The following is a 20,813-nucleotide window of genomic DNA, read 5'->3' as shown; positions in this document are numbered from 1 at the left end:
TATGGAGCAGGAGGGCGTACTTCCACTCACTGACATTGGGCCTCATTACGACTTTGGCGGTAGCCATGCCCTTAACAAGGGCATGGCTGCCACCAAAACCGGGTCCGGTTTCCCTGAATGGGGAATTACCGGGCCAATTCCGTCTTCAGGGAACCCGGGCCCGGACCTTCCCCATTCCCATTTGAGCCCCCATAGGGCTCAATGGGAATGGGTGCAAGGAGCTAACAACGGCCCGATAACGACCGGCCCGTTGTTAGCTCCCTGTTCCCTTTGCGGGACCCGGTAAGGATGCATGGTTTTACCAGGCGTCCTTACCGGGTCCTGCGAGGGAACCTCGTAAAGAGGCGGAATGGGTTTAACGGGTCCGCCTCCATTAGCGGCACCCGTTAACCCATTCGGCCAGGGTCGTAATGAGGCCCAGTGTGTGTAAATCAGGCATCAGCAGTGTGCATCTCCACTGCACCCAGGCCGGGAAAAGCTTGGGTAATAAAAGTACATATATCTGTCATGTGCACATGGAGCATGTACATCAGAGGCAGCAGCAGGGCTGAGGTCACCTACAGTGTACACACCTGCATGATACAGCCTTGGTTGCAGTAGTGCAGGGTTCCCTCATGCACATGGAACAGGTAAGGCAGGGGCAAAAGTAATGCATAGTCCCCCTAAACACTGGCTTTGTGGAGCATTAGTAGCAGGAGCCATTTACACAAAACAGGTACAAAATCATCAGCTATGCAATCCATGGAATATTTAACTCCCTTTTTTGATGAGTCCAGGGAAAGTATAGAGGTGGGGTGGATCCCTTTTGTCGATAAATATGGTAAACAGGAGGACATTTTGTGAATGTTTTGTGCTGATTTTGAGATTCTCATTTGAGTTGGCCGTCAGATCCAGGGGAGGGAGGGGTTAGGGAGGTGGTTGAGGGAGGAAGGTGGGGATATCATGGATATTGGTTATGTTACAGGGCTATTTGGCATGAAGGTTCTGTTTGAATACTCACTTTTCTGTAATTGCAAAATGTAATAAACTTCCATTTGGGGGAAAAAAAGAGTTTAACAAGAGTCGCGGCTGCTATATCCATGCTTTTTCGCGGAATTCATTTGCTATACCATCAGGGTCATGAGTTTTACCATCCTTTAGACTTTTAAAGTATCTTGGATCTCATTTAGCATAATAGGCCTCTAACTCAATGGCTGCCCCAGGGCTTTATTTAACACAGTTTTGTCCAAATAATCCCTGATTACTGAAAGGCTAAATTTATAATGAGTATCCTGATACAGGTTTTGGTAGTGGTTCAGGAAACGTTTCTGAACACCCATGGAGTTTTTTTCTAATTTTTTTGTGTCTACGTTCCAGATTGTTTCAATATACATTTTCGTTTCCTTCTGGCAACATTGTACAGTGAGCGGGTTCGTCCATTCTGTTGCTAAACTCATAATAGACTTGCCAGCACTTTGAGGACGCTTAATATTCTTCTTGGATATGTAGAGGTTTTTGTTTCCTTTTGTTGTTTACATTGTTTGTGTCCCGATGAGAAGGCAACACACCCCTGTTTTGGGGGGTGGGGGAGGGGGGTAATCTTGCTCCGTACATTGATTGAATTAAACGTATCCATTAACAGTTTCGCGTATTTGTGTTAGATAAACATGGGTGGGCTTTTTTGATGATTTATCAAATTGAGGGGGAAATTGGAGATTAAAGTCAGCCCTTTTCAGAATGGGCTTTAAATAAATACACGGAGTCTAATTCTTCTGCAAGTTCCAGAAGAGGTCTAAGATCAACTAGATAAGGTCATACAACATTGCCATGGTGAATGTTTCCCTTTACCAAAGCAGAGTAGCTGATCTGTATATTTATTTGTGTCCAGTTTACATTCACCAGCAAGCATGCTTTTGTGTCCTTTTCTGGTGCAAATAGTTGAACAGCATATGGCGTTTCCCGCTTTGTTAATCGTCTGGCGATAAACGGTCCTCCCGCAGACTTGCCTGACCGGCCTCCTCATCAGCCAAGTCTTGCAGCACCACTCTCTGCTTATTTTCAGAGTTTCATTCATTCACGTTTCCAGAAATAATGTTATCAAAGAGGTCATTCTATCTCATGCAGCAATCCGTATTATCAAGTTTCTCATTATTTTGACACACATCTGACCACCTTCCCTGTGCAAATCTCACACAATCTGCACATCTGGCAGTTTCCAGCCCAAGAGCCCCTTCTTCTCTATAACGTGTTACCAGTCACATGTCATTGGGCGGAAAATTGATTGCGTGGTGGCATGTCAAAGTAGGTTTCTTTCCTTGAAGTGGTATCAATAGCATAGTATAGAATAGTAGGAGAGTGCTGTCCTATGTTTTACATAATTAAATGATCTAGGTGTCCTTTATTTCTGGAAAAGGGAATCCTCACCGTCCTAAACTGTTAGATTAAGGCTGGGGCACTTGTCAATATCAAGAGATGTCCTCCTAGCGTCCATTTCAAACAACCCACCCCAGACCCTCCCACTCCTTAACTCCCTAATGTCCATGCTGGAAAAGGAGAGGGTTCAATTTCGGCTGTCTGGAGACAGTACCAAGGAAAGCACCAGAGGGAAGAGACTGACACAACTGCCCCTCCCTTCTCTGGCCCCCGCTGCTGATTAAGAGAGAGGATGCGGTACAGAATCTGTTTAGGCATGGGAGGAACAGCCGGGATCCACACTTACCCAGAAGTCTCTTCAAGCACGTCACGTTTATTTGGTGTAATAGGATTACCTGGGGCCTGGAGACTGGTGCTCGGAGTATCTCAAAGGGGAGACAGTTAGGTATTATTGAAATACACATTATGATGAACAGCTCTGAAATGTTGGCTGTCCGTGGAGAAAGAGGCAAAGAAAACGAATGGAGATGCGCACCTTAGTCTCTCAAGTACGACGCCATTCTAGGAACGCAGCACATTGCTTTTCTATTGGCGCTAACATGACAGCCTGCTTTTTCTTCACCACTGATTGGATCCCACGGCGTCTGGCAATTTCATGTGGCAGCCATCTTGCCTTTCACAGAAATGCGATGTAAATAGCATCTCCACTTATATGTTCCAGCAACGCCCACCAGCATATTTTTACAGAAACACCCGACCCACCTCCACACACACCTCTCCCCAAACACACTTTTGTGAAGGAAATTGGATAAATGTCATGTGATTTAAAGGCAGTTCGGAGGGGAGCGCGAGAAATCCCATTTGTGTTGCCAAATCACCAGATGTACACAGAAGCGCTTCTCAGTGGAAATTAAGTTTATGTACTCATCAACAAACTGTACTTCAGAAGTATTGACTGAATCAGTGCCTTTTACAGTGTACTCCCCACCCACTGCACTAGCTATTACTATCATAAATTATATTGCAGCCGGAACTACACAAGTTTAAGATATTACGGAACAAGATAAGACTACCACCAGGTACAAATGCTATGTGAGAAGAAGCAAATGTGGGAGGAAGTGGCTATCAATGCGGGGAAAAGTCTACAGAGAGGTGGAGTCAAACGTGAAACACATAGCCACCGCCAGTCTTCTCCCCAAAACGAGTGAAAGAATCCTCTAGGGACAACATTGAGCTCTTGGAGCACCCCAGCCCAGGTCTATGGGCTACTAAGGGAAGCACATCAAAAGGTCTGGCAACCAAAACGCCACAAAGAACTTTCGGTAGCTACTTAAGTTAGAAAAATGAGAGCCTAAAAGCGTTAACTGATACAGCCTGACTTCAAAGTGACAAAGCTCTTTCTTTACATCTGGCTATCTGTTTACTTTATCTGTTTTTCTTTTCTTTTCTGTCTGAATTAAAACAGCAAAAATGTGCCTTGGTAACAGAACATAAGCAAATGTCAAATGTACGCAGATGCGTATTATATATATATATATATATATATATATATATATATATATATATATTTACTAACAAAAAACGTTGTTAAAGGGACGTTATGGTTAAGTTGCACTAGCAAAAATCTATGAAATTCAATGGAAAAAACGTTGTTAGAGGGACGTTATAGTTACAGGTAAAATTGAAAAAACCCAGAAATTCGACAGTTATGGTAAGCTAAGCAACCATAACTTGCGCTACCAGTGTGCACTGCAAGGACTAACACCCATGACATCAGCCATCACAAATCTCATTGATGAAATCACTGATGACATCACATGTGTGGCTGCCCCTTTTTTGTTCACTGACATAAGTAGGCCAGGTGCTTTTCTTCACTAACAGTCAAGAACTAACAATTCAAAAGGTTCTATCTTTGTGTACGGCATCCTTCTCGTATGTTCTTGCACTACTTTCCTCAGGGGTCACTCACATCATATGATACATATACATATAGGGGAGGAAGAAAGCGTAAAACACAGCAATCATTTCTGTGCATGAAGATAATCAGTTATGTTGTGAACAGATTCTGGTAATACTGCTCCTTTTTTCTTACTGTAATTTCCCTGTATATGTTCATATTTGTATGCATTGTGGTGTCTTTATGTTTTCTGTGCAGTAGTGTAATTATGTAGTTATTAAGGCAATGGTAGCTACTTCTTACATGTTTCACAGTACCCGAAACTCTAAAACTAAAGCATTCATGACTTCATATAACACAGGAAGTTTTTCAAGATTAAACTTCTATGGGGCATGGTGCAGACAATGGCTACATGTCCACATGAGTTGGTTCATGTACTGCAAATACGTCTGTAATACAATGGTGTGTATAGGTGTGTATAGCAATGCATTGCACAATAACTACTTATCTCAAGATAATTCTTCCAATGATCTTTGATCGTTTTCTGCCACCATTACAATAACAATCCCTTGTGGAGGCTTTCCATGAAAACTAAATGCACATGTGAGTTCATCATTCAGATTTGTGATGGCATCTTTGTTGTCATGGGTGTTAGTCCTTGCAGTGCACACTGATGGCGCGAGTTATCGTTGCTTAGCTTACCATAACTGGCTAATTTCATTTTTTTTTTGGTTTTACCTGTAACCATAACATCCCTGTAACAACGTTTTTCCATTGAATTTCATAGGTTTTTGCTAGTGCAACTTAACCATAACGTCCCTTTAACAACATTTTTTGTTAGTGAATTTCATAGGTTTTTAGTAGGGCACTGTAACCAGAACATTGCTTTAGCATAGTGTTTTCAGTAAAGGCGATAGTTTTTTAGTAGCATAACTTAAACATAACGTCCCTTTAACAACGTGTTTTCAGAGAGTACGTACTGGAAAGCAATAAGACCAGAACATCACTACAATGTACTAAGCACACTGAAGTTTGTCCACTAACTGCATAGGTGCTACAGTAAGCAATAGTAGAGAAGCATAATGTCTCATTTATTACGGAGCAATGGCAAGCACCTTAGAGTGGCTGGAAGAAAATTCCCCTCATGACGCAATAACTTACAATACTAACCCCATTGGTACGCACAGTACTGTGAAGCATACATTATGTAATATATATTGCTATATGTACATCAAACACATTTTCTTTTCTGTGAGAGAACATATTGGAAAGGAAAGCAAAGCAGCACAATTGGCAACCCTTCCACAACAGCATGCGGCCATAGCAAAGGAAAGAAACTCTGTGCATAGCAAGAAGGACAGGCTGAAAGCCAAAGTGAAAAAATTGGTGAACAATTGTGGCGGCTGAAAGGTTGCGTATAAGGGTGTATTATTGACAAAATGAAACAGCTCTAGCAGACCTGCACGTGTACCCCTTGCCCATGTCAAAGGGTGCCATCCCCTCAAAATCCGTGTGATGAGAAATGTTAAGGTGATACCTCAATGTCTTCCTCCCCTCACAACCAACTTGAGGCAATCCCCAATTCCCCACAATAAGTATCCACTTATGCTACCCCTTCCCTTTGATAATGGTGTGTATGAATGTGTACAAGTAAGCGTTAATAACTGAAAGGTTGTTGCGTGTATATGTAATATGTTTTTTGGTTGAAATGCCGTTCTCACTCAGCGGCACAAAGTCCTTCTTGGAATGACTGCAATTAAGGAAAAGGTAGGTGTCCTACACTGCAGTTGCCCGGCCTATCCACAATGACAATGGAGGCATCCGCACGGCGGCAGCATCCTCTGCATGTCTGCATGTTGTCCACCACCTACGATGACAAGTGGGAGGGGACATTTGGTCGGTGTGTAAGTACATGCATGTGTATCTGTTCCTCTGTGTCCTGGTAACTCTGCCACTGTGCAGCATATGCGAACAAAGATTAAGTAGGTTGTGGTGCCCACCCACGGCCTACAGGTACCTATACAAATAAACATCCCACCTGCTATACCATATAAACAGCCAGAGTCTCGCAAAATGCTCGTACACGTATGGCGCCCTATTGTTCAGTATAGAAGTAGCAATGGTGTGCACATGCGCACAAAGTATTCTGCCCAAAACGCATCACGCGGACAGCAGTTCGAAAGGAGAGCAGTGGCAACGGCACCATGCCACCGCACCCATGCTGCGCGTGGGCCCTTATTTCGGTGACATGATCCGGACCCATGAACAGCAGCAAAGTACAGTGTTGAGGAATGTAGGGAGCGTTTTTCAGAAAGTACACGATTACAAACACACCACAATGGGCAGTTGTACATGTAAGTAGGTTTTTGAAAAATCTAGGCCTGTTTTCTGGGTGCAAGTTCTCCACAGCAGCCCTACATAAGGCCACACCCCAGAGCTCCCCCGCAATCTGTGTGCAGTTTTTCAGAACACAGTAGCAGGCCACATAGGTCTGGCATGTAAGTGATGTTGGACCAAATGGGCTGTGCTACATTGCGTTTGCAAGTAATTGCAACCATGTCAGTCCGGCTCAGTGTGCACAGTAATATAGAAAATTAAGAACGGCCCTTCCTGTGACCCACACCCACAGGTGTGATAGTCCCCACTGTCCCAATGTCATGGGTAGCAAGCTGAAACCGGGAGTATGTGCATGTGCGTTTCCCCAAGGACGGCGAGGGCTGTGCCCCAATAAAGCAGAAACATTCCTTCTTCCCTTTCCACTGTCTTCTTTCCAGCACACCGTCATTGCGTACTGGTCAAATGTTCCACACGCATCCACCAATAACATTGAAGAGCTCCCCATGTAACAGTATCAGTTCTGTACAACAGTCCTCTGCATACACACCACGCCCAGAAACGTTATTGCGCAATCCCTCTGCCTCGTCAGTCCCATTTCCGTTACCACCATCCTGAAAGTCACCGGATGTGGCTTTTGTGCTGCGTGCAGGTGTGGAGGAATAAATTGCAACCAGGGTAGGGAGAGTTCGTTGAAAGGAGCAGCTCTGAAAAGAGTTTTTTTGTAGATGCTTCTAGAGAAACACCTTTTATTTGTTTTTTATTTCATTTTGTGTTTTTTTGTGCTCCCATACTTACAGTAAGCTCTTCAGCGCATCCTGTAGATGAGCAAAGAAAACTGCATTACCAATGTACGACAACAAAATGCCATTCGCTTGGAACAACTCTGCATTTCCACAACTGATGGGGTCATTGTTGCAGAAGAACATCCCACAAACCGACAAAAAAGTATACATGCTTCTGTTGATGAGACCCCTTCCGACCTGGCGACAGCAATCATTGGAATAGGTGCATATTAATGTTGGTGGTATACATGAGAAAAGCACCTTGGCAGCAATATCAAGCTGGGTAGGGGATTGGGTCTTCCATTATAGACGTATAAAGTATTTTTTCTTTTTTTTTTACGTGCGTGCAAGCAACTTTTTTTGTTTTTTCTCTTTCTATGCTTTTCTGTTTGCCTCTCCTCACATTTTTACCACATTCTGGTCAATGCTTCTTGCACAGTGTAAAAGAAAACGGCATTGCCAATTGGCACTCAAATAAATGCCATTTCTACAGAACCACTGCATATTTTGAGACCTCATGATCTCATAGTGGGTAGAGAACATGCGAGCATTCTGCATAAATACACACATGTTTCTATTTATAACACACCTTCCGACCTCTGGCTGGGGACAAATTACACCGGCATGGGCCCATACTCCTCTTGGTGTTATGCATGAGAAAACAACCTTGGCAGTAGGAAAAATCTGCATCACAGCGTTCAGCAACCTCTTAAGGTGACAGATTAAATGTCCACACGACATCTAACCTAAATGCAGACTTCTATAGTGCACCACGACAAAGTCTACGTTCATGATGTAGGACACATATCTACAAAAGCGAACCTTCCCGTCGAAACTGCAATCACCCCGACAGCCCCAGAAAGGGTCCACTCCTTCAAACCCGAAATTACCAGCAACGCCTCTTTGCACACAACACCTGTGCAGATGGCGCACAAGGGCATCACCGACGATAAGCACTGTGTGTCTCTTCATCTCGACCAACCTCACGACACAGTATTAGGGAAGAATTGGTACCGCCCCTTCCAGTCACCCACACCCTAAACACCTAACTGCCTATTTCCCACAATTCTATTTCCATGGCCACCATGCTCATAATGGCAGGATGTGGCACGTGCACTTTCCCATCTACAGTGAGGGCCACGGCCCAGTAAAGTAGGCACAATACTTCTTCCCTTTGCACTGGCATTTTTGCAGCACTCCCTCCATGGGTGCTATTACATTTTCAAACACGCATGCAGCAATCACATACAAAACCTCTGCATTGCACACTATCATTTCTATACACCACTCCATATTTACCGTTAAACACTCTCAGTGCATGTTCCATTTGATTCGAAAGCTCATTGACCAGAAACTTCTGCTAAAGAATGCACGATTGCAGCATCCACAAAGATCCTGAGGCAACCCAACACACCTTTGGCCATGCACACAACATTGCAGCCTTTGCCCACACCCACCACAACACTATGGATCCATGCATGTGACCATCTGGACAGCTAACATTATGCACAAACGTAAAATACCTAGCTGCACTTCTACCCAACTTCCCCACACCATATAACACCCATTCATGAAAAGGTGTCACAATTAGCAGAATCCACAAACAGACCACGGCCTGCACCACCCCTACCCACTGCCATTCACAAAGTATTGTGTCACTGGCAACCTAAGCACAACATCTTCACAAATTTGGCCTACTTCAATAAATCTGCACACAGCAGAGTAACCAAGCACATATAAACTGCACTTCAACCATACCCTCTTCCATACTCACATTATATAAATGCTGCACCCTGTGGCCACACTGCACAACTTCTCACTGCACCATCTCCTGCCATACAACAAATACTGTAGCATGTTGCAACTATCACCACAACCATGGAACGCACAATACACGCTTTTCAACACACTTGTGCTGCTGTAGTTCGTCTACAATGTGCTCCACACCCATTCTCCAAAGATCACCACCCTGTGCCTGATGCACTGCCAAACCTGCATTGCTGCAGTGGGTGTGCTCCTTGCACACATTCCCCACACTGTAATGCAACCATGCATGTCAGCATGTCACCAACTACCACTATGCACATACGCACCACTGGCACCAGCACTCCTACCCAACCTCTGCACCGCAAAGGAGCTATACAGCGTAAAGTGCAACAGTTACCACAATCTACATAAACATACTATGGTCTTTCCCACTTCCACTCAGAAAGTATTGTGTCACTGCCAACCTAACCACTAAATGTTCACAACATTGCCCCTACTCCAAGCAATCTGCACGCAGCACACTATCCAAGCACATATAAACTGCACTTCAACCATACCCTCTTCCATACTGACAGTACGCAAACACTGCACCCAGTGCCCACACTCTGTGACATTTCACTGCACCATCTCCAACCACACATGAAAAACTTTACCATGTTCTAACAGTGACTTCACCTGCGAAACCAAACATACACGCATGGCAGCTCACTTCTGCTGCTCTATTGCATCTAAAATGTGCTGCACAACCATTCTGTACAAGTCACCACCCTCTAACTGATGCAGAGTCAAAAATGCATTACTGCCGTGGGTGTGCTCAAGCACTAGGCTCTTGAGTGCATGGCCTATGGCCTTCGGCCATGGACCCAATAGTCTAGGCCTTGAACACAGTCACCGAAACATAATGCAACCATGCATGTCACCATGTCACCAACTACGACACTCCACATACACACCACTGCCACCAGCACTCCTACCCAACCTGCGCACCGCCATGGAGCTATGCAGCAAGAAATTGCAACAGTTATCATAATGTAGAAAGAAAACACTGTCTCCTGCACCCCTGTGCACTTTCATTCACATACTATGGGTGTACCCACTTCCATTCACAAAGTACTGTGTCACTGCCAACCTACCCACATACTGTTCACAACATTGGCCCTACTCCAACCAATCTGCACGCACCACACTATGCAAGCACCACCCTCCACCGGTTGCAGAGTCAGACATGCATTGCTGCAGTGGGTGTGCTGAAGCCCTAGGCTCTTGAGTGCATGCCCTACGGCCTAGGGCCATGTGCCCAACTTCCGCAATCCATCCGCAGAGAACAGCCATCTGCGCTCCCACCCAACCTATGTCATGTACAATTCACTCCCCTTCTGAAACTCACCTGCGATCACTCACCACGGAAAGAGGTCACCGCAAACAGGTCGCGACACAAGCTATTGGGCCGTTACGACAGCTGCCTCCAATCACTACACAAAGTAGTCACCTGTCTAGGTACCCGCGAAGTGGCGCAATAGGCATGAATACTGCAGACATATGTCACATGAACCACTTCTCATACATCCACCCTTTCCCTCCATTCTTGCCGCCAACACATGGCGTACGGTATATTTTCTAGACCCTTCCGCCATTGCACTGTCCTCCGATACACCATGGCAGCGTTAGCCAAAAATTGTTCACGCACAGCACGCTTCCCTCCAGCCAACTACCGGCCGCATCCAAAGTTCTCCGACAGCACACCGTTCCGCAAGCCAATGACACTTCTGTCCGCAGAGCGAACAGGTTGCGGACCCAGATATCACTCATTTTTAAAGACGTACATTTCAGTTGTTTGCAACAAAAGTACTGATCGGATTCCCACCAAACACACAAAAGCACGCTTTCTGACCGAAGCCCCCGCCTCTGCCGCAAATTTGGTGACAATCGTCTAGCCTTTCGGGTCCCCCCCTGCACGAAAGCTCACACAACTTGGTGAAAAAATGTAGAGCGGCCATATACTTTTTTAAAAAAAAATTTGGTGAGGATTCCTCCAGGGGGAGCAAAGTTATAAGCCGCCGAAAAGTGCTCTTCCTATGAGTTTAGCAACTTAACCATAACTACACAGCCCGCGGTATGTATATATATATATATATATATATATATATACCTAAAATAATAAAGAACATACGCATTTCTTTAGCATAGATGTGCCTTGCCTGAGATTGCCACTAGGAATGAATATGAAACTTAACATTTTGAAGCATTTGGATCTCAGCACTAACCCATTTCGGAATGTAAGGGGGCGGGACTTCCCTTCTTGTGGGCATAACCAAAATAAATTATATTACGTATTTTTCGTAAGACCAGCTGAATTTAAGTTGGTTATGTAACTGAAACATGTTAGTGAGTGCCTCCAGGATTAGGAGGGTTTTGTGTAGGATGTGCCCTGTAGCACATTTTGCCTGAACAGTGGCAAGTTGGCGTAAAGGAGGGCTAGGATATACACGCCACCCTGGGCACATTTCCCTGTTAGACTGCACCAGACTATTTAATCTTCCTATTAAAGATATTAATTGTAATATACGTTGAGCATCTAAGGGTGGGCAATCTCAGAGAACATTCCAAATGGAAAGTTTAAGCATTTGCAGCAATAGTGGCCTTCCCACGAGCCATTAAAGCATTTAGGTATGCTTATTAATTGCTCAGTGAAGTCTAAATGTTGCTTGGAGGATTGTGAAACCCTGCATTTTATCCAATATCCTGCCAAATGTACAATGTTTTGCAGTTGGATGCCATCCTTTCATATAAAACACAATTCCTACCACCGATCCCCACCCGCATTTCGGTCAACATCAACACCACACGATAGGGCACCATTGACCTAGGAAGGTGGCAAAGTACAAGCGTATTCGACAGCTCAGGGGATAGCGGGTGCCAAGCCTTTTAACTTACGTAAAAGGCAGATCATATCTTTATGACAGAGAAAGTAGGCCCATATTATGGGGCATCTCTTTACTTTTAAACTAGTTGTGACATCACTCTCTTCATCAGTCACCTATGGGATAACTGCACTTATTCCATTTACGATAGCACGGTTTAATTTAGTCTCAGTTATATGATGATTTAAAGGCTCGGCGCTGTGAATCATTACCCTGCTCTGCTGCGTGTCTGTTTTCTTTGACTTGGGAGCCTAACATTTCGCTCTCTAAATGGCACTGCTATATTTTGTAGTGAGTTTTCAGAACTCTGAATCCTAGTATGTGAAGCGGTGGCGAACTGCAAGGGACTAGAATGGCCTGGCAACTACCCGAAATGCCACACATAGGGTGGGTGGAGTTTCTGCAGGCTAACTGCCCCTTCCAAGATGCAGTAGTTCCTCAGCCAGGTAGGTAATTTCACCAAAATGCCAGGGGTAGCAGAAGTGACATCTCACAACCCTTGACCTCTGATGACATTACAGGAAGTGATGTCATATGACCCTCCCCCATGTGGTATCATGGGAAATAATGGCACACAACCTTTCACCCCTTGACAAAACAGGAAGTCGCATTACACATAGCATTGTTCTTCAGTAGACTAAGAAAAATATGGTTACAAAATCACTGCAATGGGATATACATTTCATACAAGAATGGATCACATATGTAGCATTGATATCAGTTGTATAGGCCTATAATACCAAATTACTGTGAATGTAAACAAACGTCCAACCCAACAACCTGGCCTATTGTCATCACTTGGGCTAAATTGTAAATAGAGAGAACATCTCAAAGAGGCCTAAACCCCAAAGTACAGACATACCGTGCCTGGCAAGTGTCTGGCCACAGACTGGAAACAGCAACTGACCAACAAACGTCCAACCAAAAGACAATCAGGGGCTGTATCACTTCATGCTTTTACACTTGAACAATGCATGCAGGGATTTTCTTGTCAATAGTGCACTTTGAACCATTGCACAGCAACCCACTCCAGCCAGTCACCCAAAGCCTGAATATCCCCCCATCATGTTCACCACGGGCACTCCACCATCCACTGAAAGTCACTAAGGGCCCTCCGTCAACAGCAATGTCTGGCACCCACTCCCACCCTCCAACACCTTACACCTACAGTGCCTTGCTCCAACACCTTCATGTTTACACTGTGCCACCCTCCAGAAACTTAAGTCTACAGCATTCACCAACACCATCAACCTCAAGAAAACTAGTAGCTTAAGTCTCCAGTACCCGCCTTCAAGACCCCAACAGTGTGAGTCTCAATTACCCTCCTCAAACATGATATATCTGCATTCAATGCATTTCAACTCTCTTACAACACATTACGTCTCAAACACTCTATTGCAACATCTGTAAGTCACTAGTACAACATCTTAAGTCTCCAGCACCACATTAAATACAGAAGAAGGGTGTGTTGCAGGTCACAATAATTGCAGGCTTTTTTTGGAAAGAAAGAAAAAATGTAAATAGCAGCAGCAGCTCCATGACATCACTCCTAGAAACGGCCCATTTTATTATTTTCTTTGGTCCTTTAAATCTGGCTTTATGCCAGACTCCTCCAGCTTCTAAGCACTGGAACAGGAACTGATCCCATGTTGACCTGCATCCTCTTGTTCCCAAAGCAAGTGTGTTGCCCCTGAGCTATCCTTCCAAATATATATTTATTTTGCTTGAGGAAGCAACAGATGGTTTACTTCAAATGTGGAGGGCAACTTAATGTAAATTAATTATTTCACCTTGGGTCTATCTACAGTGTGCCTATGATGCAGGTCTGGCAGATCTGGGTCAGGTCACACAGTGCTCAGGCAAGATTGATGGCAGAAGCCACTGGGGCACACCCGTCTCATCACAGGCCTAGTGGCTCACTGGATGTGCAAAGCAAATAGGAAACACTGATGAGATCAGCGTTCATGCTGTGTGGTCACTGAGTAATGCAGGAGTTTAAGCTGCACAGAGAGCCCCACCTCTGAACCCAACCATTCAGGCATTCTTCACTAATTGACAGCAGCCTGTTTGTGATGGTGGCTTCGTGATTTTTCCAGCATCCCTGTTATTTCTCCAGCTAGCGTGATCAAAATTCCAGGTGAAAATAGCAGTGGCACATTTAGCTGCATTTACAACCGTCTTTTTCAGGTGCAACACAGATATCGGCTCTTGCCACTGTCTCTTTGTTCATTGGTCCAGGGGTCACAAGGACAGGTCTAGGGGTAGCAGAGGCGGAGAAAAGAGTAGCAATTGCTACCCCTGGCAAACCCCAAATGACGTCCCTGACCTCAACATGTAAAAGCAAGGAAATATTGAGGCTGAGTACCCCAAAAGGAAATACACCAAACACGGGCTTATAAAGATTCACAGATCTTTATTCTATTACTGTGCAGTTACAAAGAAACAAAACAGATAGCTATCTGGCCCTCAGTACATCACAGCGAATACCAGCCATTCAGTGTGGGAAGTGAGAGGTACTGGACATCTAAACAGTTGTGCATTTTATACATTTTCGGTAATAATGTCCCGCCGCTCTGCAAGTTAATAATCCATGGTCTAGAGTTTGTGCCGAGTTCACGTATGGCTTGTGCGACAATATGCACACAGATTATCTTTGAGTTACATACAAACAGGTCACAATGGCAACAGTGTATTCTTGGATTTAACAGTAAGCCTTAGCACATGTCCCTCACAATGCAGTTCAGTCAGTGTCCACGTTTGATATTTGCTTAACATTGTGTTCGATGTATGTCCGTGGATCATACTTATTGGTGCAGACAGCCCTAGGACCACAAGTCAGGCATGGGACAAGGTATCTTTACTCAACCCAAACATTCAGCCAAAGGACAGTCTAAACATTAACTATAGTACAAGGTTCAGGAAGGCTTGGTTACAAGCGGGAAACACTGTCCACCATTTTAGAATACAGAGTTACATTTGAATGGGAATTAAAATGGCAGATGGACTTAAAATGGCGGCGAAGTCGATCTGAAATCGGAACTTTGCAACGCGTTTTCTTCGCAGAGCGACTGGGTTTAGGCCAATATATACAAGAAATGAGGCACAATATGATTTCCTGTTTAACAAACAGGGAAAACCATTATCTCAGCCGGGAATGTAACTTTCAAACCCCTTCGGGTCATGTCAAAGCCTTTTGCCGGATAAAACAGAACCTTGGAAAGAAGTATTCTTTTTGTGTTCGCAGACCCACAGGATCTGCAGATTGCGATGGTAACTTTCCCCAAACTTACCCACAGAGAAGAGAAGAAAGGCAGCCAACTGCAACTTGGCAGCTGGGCTGAGATGCTGCAACTGTCTGCTCACCAAACATGGGAGAATTCAGGATGCATTGTCTTTTCACGGAATGGAAATCACATGGCAATGTCAAGTGCATTTCCAAAACTGTTAAAATAAAACACTGAGACCCCTTTGGACACTCTCTGATTTCCACCACCCATTTCAACGGGCAGACCTCTGCAAGTCCACTAATGGCTCATCTGCTGTTGCAACTTAACCATGCAGCACCTCTCCTGCATCCGCTTCTAGAAGAATTACAGTACAGCTCAGGCCAGTAGGGGCTGTGCTGCAACTCTCCAGCCCAGATCTGCCAGCAGTGCCTGTGCTGCGACTCTCCAGCATCAGATCTGCCAAAAGTGGCTGTGTTGCGACTCTCCAGCATCAGATCTGCCAGCAGTGGCTGTGCTGCAACTCTCCAGCCCAGATCTGTCAGCAGTGGCTGTGCTGCAACTCTCCAGTATCAGATCTGCCAGCAGTGGCTGTGCTGTGACTATCTGGCATCTGATCTGCCAGCAGTGGCTGTGCTGCGACTCTCCAGCATCAGATCTGCAAGCAGTGGCTGTGCTGTAACTCTCCAGCATCAGATCTGCCAGCAGTGGCTGTGCTGCGACTCTCCGGTATCAGATCTGCCAGCAGTAGCTGTGCTGCAACTCTACAGCATCAGATCTGCCAGCAGTGGCTGTGCTGCGACTCTCCAGCATCAGATCTGCCAACAGTGGCTGTGTTGCGACTCTCCAGCATCAGATCTGCCAGCAGTGGCTGTGCTGCAACTCTCCAGCCCAGATCTGTCAGCAGTGACTGTGCTGCAACTCTCCAGTATCAGATCTGCCAGCAGTGGCTGTGCTGTGACTCTCTGGCATCAGATCTGCCAGCAGTGGCTGTGCTGCGACTCTCCAGCATCAGATCTGCAAGCAGTGGCTGTGCTGTAACTCTCCAGCATCAGATCTGCCAGCAGTGGCTGTGCTTCGACTCTCCGGTATCAGATCTGCCAGCAGTGGCTGTGCTGCAACTCTCTGGCATCAGCTCTGCCAGCAGTGGCTGTGCTGCAACTCTCCAGCCCAGATATGCAAGCAGTGGCTGTGCTGGGAATCTCCAGCATCTGATCTGCCCGCAGTGGCTGTGCTGCGACTCTCCGGCATCAGATCTGCCAGCAGTGGCTGTGCTGCGACTCTCTGGCACCAGATCTGCCAGCAGTGGCTGTGCTGTGACTTTCTGGCACCAGATCTGCCAGCAGTGGCTGTGCTGCGACTCTTCAGCATCAGATCTGCCAGCAGTGGCTCTGCTGCGACTCTCCGGCATCAGACCTGCCAGCAGTGGCTGTGCTGCGACTCTCTGACACCAGATTTGCCAGAAGTGGCTGTGCTGCGACTCTTTGGCACCAGATCTGCCAGCAGTGGCGTGCTTCGACTCTCCAGCTTCAGATCTGGAGCAGTGGCTGTGCTGCAACTCTCCGGCATCAGATCTGCCAGCAGTGGCTTTGTTGCGACTCTCTAGCATCAGATCTGCAAGCAGTGGCTGTGCTGCGACTCTCCGGCATCAGATCTGCCAGCAGTGGTTGTGTTGAGACTCTCCAGAACCAGATCTGCAGCAGATTATTCAACAGCTTCAGTGCTATGCCATTCTTACAACTGTGGCGTGTTTACAGAGACAGGAAACAGGTTCTGACCGTGAGTTAGAGTTTAGTTAGGTGCGTTTCGATGTAATTTTATTCGTTGTCTGAATTTGCCAAAGTATTTCTGTGTATTTGATCTTTTAGAGTGGTGTAAGGGACCATTATAATTTGGATCTCTTTTTCTTCCTAGCGTGCATGGAGCGAAACTTACAGTAGGCAGCCGATCTTGATGTTTTTGGGTTTGGCACATAGCAGCGCCACCTTCTAGCCAAAACAGTACTACAGAGAAGGGTGAGAAGAGAAAGGTGTTGAGATCAATCCTATTCCTTCATCATAGTTCTTTATCAATCCTTCCTTAAAGCCCTTCTTCTTCATCACAGTTCTTCTTCTACATCAATCATTTATACCAGCCCTGCTCCTTCATCACAGTCATTCTCCTTCATCAAAACCCTTCCATGCCGACGTCCTCTTTTATCACAGACCTTGTCCTTCATCACAGTCCTCCTTCATTAATCATTTATTAAAGACCTGCCCTTTCAACACAGTATTTCTCCTTTAGCAAAGTCCATCACCAGGGCCCCTCCCCTACATATCCTTATGACTCAACATGCTCTTTTGTCATAGTCCTTGCCACTCATCACAGTCCTTCACCTTCATCGCAGGTCTTCTTTTTCGTCAATGTCCTTCTCCTTTGTCACAGTCTTTCATTACGGTCCTTATGTTTCATCGCAGTCTTTTTTAATCATAGTCCTTCTAGGTCATCACAGTCCTTCTCTTTTGTCAAAGTCTTTTGGCACAGTCTCTCTCTTTTGTCACAGTACTTGTCCATCTCCGTCATCACAAGCCTTCTGATTAACAGTCCTTCGCCTTCATCCATCATTTATCCCAGCCCTTCTCATTCAACATACCTTCATCATAGTCCTTCTCTGTCATCATAGTCGGTCTCCTCCCCACTTCTTCCTCAAAGTTCTTCTCCTTTATCACATACCTTCAACACACCCCTTCTTCATCAGTCCTTCACCTTCACCATTGCTATAGTGCTTCAACCCAGTCCTTTGCAACAGTCCTCCTTCTTCATCAGACTCCTTTCCTTTTACTACAGTGCTTAATCAAAGCCCTTCTTTGTCATAGCCATTCTTCTTTTCACTGTCATTCTCCTCCATCAGGGTCCTTTTTCATCACAATCCATCGTCACAATACTCCTTCATTTCATTGTTAATACTTCTATGCAGTACATCACTGTCCTCCTCATTCATCAGAGTCCTTATTTACAGTCCTTCTTCTTCATCATAGTCCTTCATCATACTCATAGTCTTCCTCTTTGGAAATATTTATTCTCCTTTATCAAAGTCATCCCCCTTCATCACAGTGCTTCTGCTTCTTCAGTCATTCCCCACAGCCCATCACATGCCTTCTTCTATGCCATAGTCCTGCGTCTTCATCACAGACCTTTGCTGTCAGTGCTTCTCCTTCATCTCAGTCAATCTCTTTCCCCAGTCCTTCATCACAGTTCTTCTCATTTGTTACATTCCTTCATCAGCCATTTCCCTTCATTGTAATCCTTCTTTGTCAGTCCGTTATCAGTCTTCCATCACAGACCTTCTTGCTTGTCGTAGTCCTTCTCATTCTTACATTCCTCCTTCATCACAGTCCTTCTCTTCCATCACAGTCCTTTTCAATAATCAGAGTCCTCCTCCATCATAGTGCTCATTATCATTCTCCTTCACACAGCCCTACTTCTTTGTCCTAGTCCTAGTTCATCATAGTCCTACTTTGTGATAATTCTTCTCATTCCTCATAATCCAAACGTCTCCCTCGTTTCACTAAGGGAATGCATAGTAATGTAATGTAAAAATATTTATAGAGTGCAAGACCAAGGCCAGAAGGCATCTGGGCGATGAAACAGCCAGAAGCGGAGAGGGCTTTAAAGAGAACTCAGACCTCCTCAAAACAGGAAGGTCTTCTGGGCCTTCCGAAAGAAAAGATGATCCGGTATCTCCTGCAGGTGCGCAGGCAGAGAGTTCCATAATTTAGAGGCCAAAACCGAAAAGGAGCGTCCACCTGCTCGAGATATGCTGAAGAGAGGAACTTGCAACAAATTAGCATAGACAGAGGCAGGGGATGCGCAATTGTATAGCAAATCAGTTTTGCCTGAAGAAAGGTCGGTCCGGTGAGAGAAAAAGCCTGGTATGCAATGCACAATACTTTGAACTTTATATGCCTTCTCACCGGAAGCCTATGCAGCCTCGCCAGCAGAGGTACGGCGGAGGACCGTCTCAGAGCATTCAAAGTCACACGTGCTGCTGAGTTTTGTAGTATCTGGAGCCGGTGGATCAGAAAGTCTGGTTGACCCAAGTAGATACTGTTAAAGTAGTCCAGTGCTCCCATTATGGAGGCTGCGACTACTGTTGCCCAGAGCTTCAAGGGGGCAAATGGTAACACTTTCTTCAGAAATCTCATTTTAAAGAAACCTGTGTTACATATTGCTGCAATCTGCATTTCACTGGAGCCTGAGGGGAGCAGCTTAACCCCCAGGCTTTTAACAAAGGGTTTGGGGTCTGGGAAAAGACCCAGAAAATTGGGCCAAAAGTCAGATTGCCAGACAGAGTGAGCGTTCGGCGGACCTACTACCAAAAATCTTAGTTTTCTCACTGTTAAGCCTCAACTAATTTGAGGTCATCCACCGGCCAATCTCTGACAAACAAGATTTAAGCTTCGTGGCAGGGTCTGATGCCAGAGAGTTAAGCCGAAATATTAACTGTGTATCATTGGCGTATGTATAAAAACAAAACCCAGACGAAGCAATCAAGTCGGCTAACAGCTGCAAACATAGGTTAAAAAGTAACAGAGACAAGGATGACCCCTGTGAAACCCCACACACGACACGAGTAGAAGGAGCAGAAAATGCGGCAGTGGAACGGTTGGCATATGATCCGAGAAGACGGAAGAGTATCAAGCCAAAACTGGGCCTGACAAACCTGCTTGTTCTAATCGCAGTAACAGAATCTTGTGACAAATGCTATTGAACGCTGCAGAGAGGTCCAGGAGAATCAGAACTCTGACCTCCTTGCAGTCCTGGAGTAAGGCCAGGTCGTCCAGAATTTATATAATTACCGATTCAGTCCCCATCAGTGGTCTGAAACCAGTTTCAAACGGGTGCAGGCAACTGTTTTCTTCAAGAAACCTTGAGAGTTGGGGGTAATGATAATTTCCATCGGTTTCATCATAGCAGGCAGGAGAGAAAAGGGACGATAATTGGCCGGAGACAAGGGATCGAATTGTGGCTTCATTGTGTGTTTCAGTGAAGCCGGAATCAAGCCGCTCGTGAAAGAATGGTGAAGAGTTCAGTGGACTCCGTTGGAAGGGATTGAAGAAGAGACAGCGGAATGGGATCAGAAGGCAATGCTGATTCAGGCTTATGAAAAGCAGCTAAAACAATCTCTTTTGAAATTGGTTTCAAACTTGGAAAATGTTGCAGCGTTGCCCACTCTAGGAAAATCAGGTAGAGTGATAGCCATGGTCCCCATCCCTGACAATATGATCGACTTCTTGATCTTATCAATCTTATCTACAAAGAATAGACTGTTAGCGTTACATGTGGAGGAATTGAACTGAATGGGGGGGGGCAGAGTTCCCTCGTAATTCTGAATAACCAAGAGGCAAATGGTGCTAGAAGTATGCGATCCACATAGTGCTGAGACTTGAGTGACCATAGTTGGAGGCCCCACAGGATTCCAACGCTTTCTTCACTCAAGCGATCTTCATACAAGCAGTCAATCATAACATTTATTTAATTGTGGCTTAGTATA

The 20,813-nt window shown here is 45.3% G+C and overlaps 1 protein-coding gene across 1 annotated transcript in view; it reads right to left on the bottom strand.

Moving 5' to 3' along the window:
- The window catches only part of CNKSR3 (CNKSR family member 3), a 1,181,575-nt gene that overhangs the window by 747,611 nt on the left and 413,151 nt on the right, over positions 1–20,813 (bottom strand). The gene's annotated exons all lie outside the window — the stretch shown is intronic.

The sequence above is a fragment of the Ambystoma mexicanum genome, chromosome 4q, assembly GCF_040938575.1.
Source record: "Ambystoma mexicanum isolate Mex_15411 chromosome 4q, UKY_AmexF1_1, whole genome shotgun sequence".
NCBI classification, from domain to species: domain Eukaryota; kingdom Metazoa; phylum Chordata; class Amphibia; order Caudata; family Ambystomatidae; genus Ambystoma; species Ambystoma mexicanum.
This window is presented reverse-complemented; position numbering and strand designations above follow the sequence as displayed.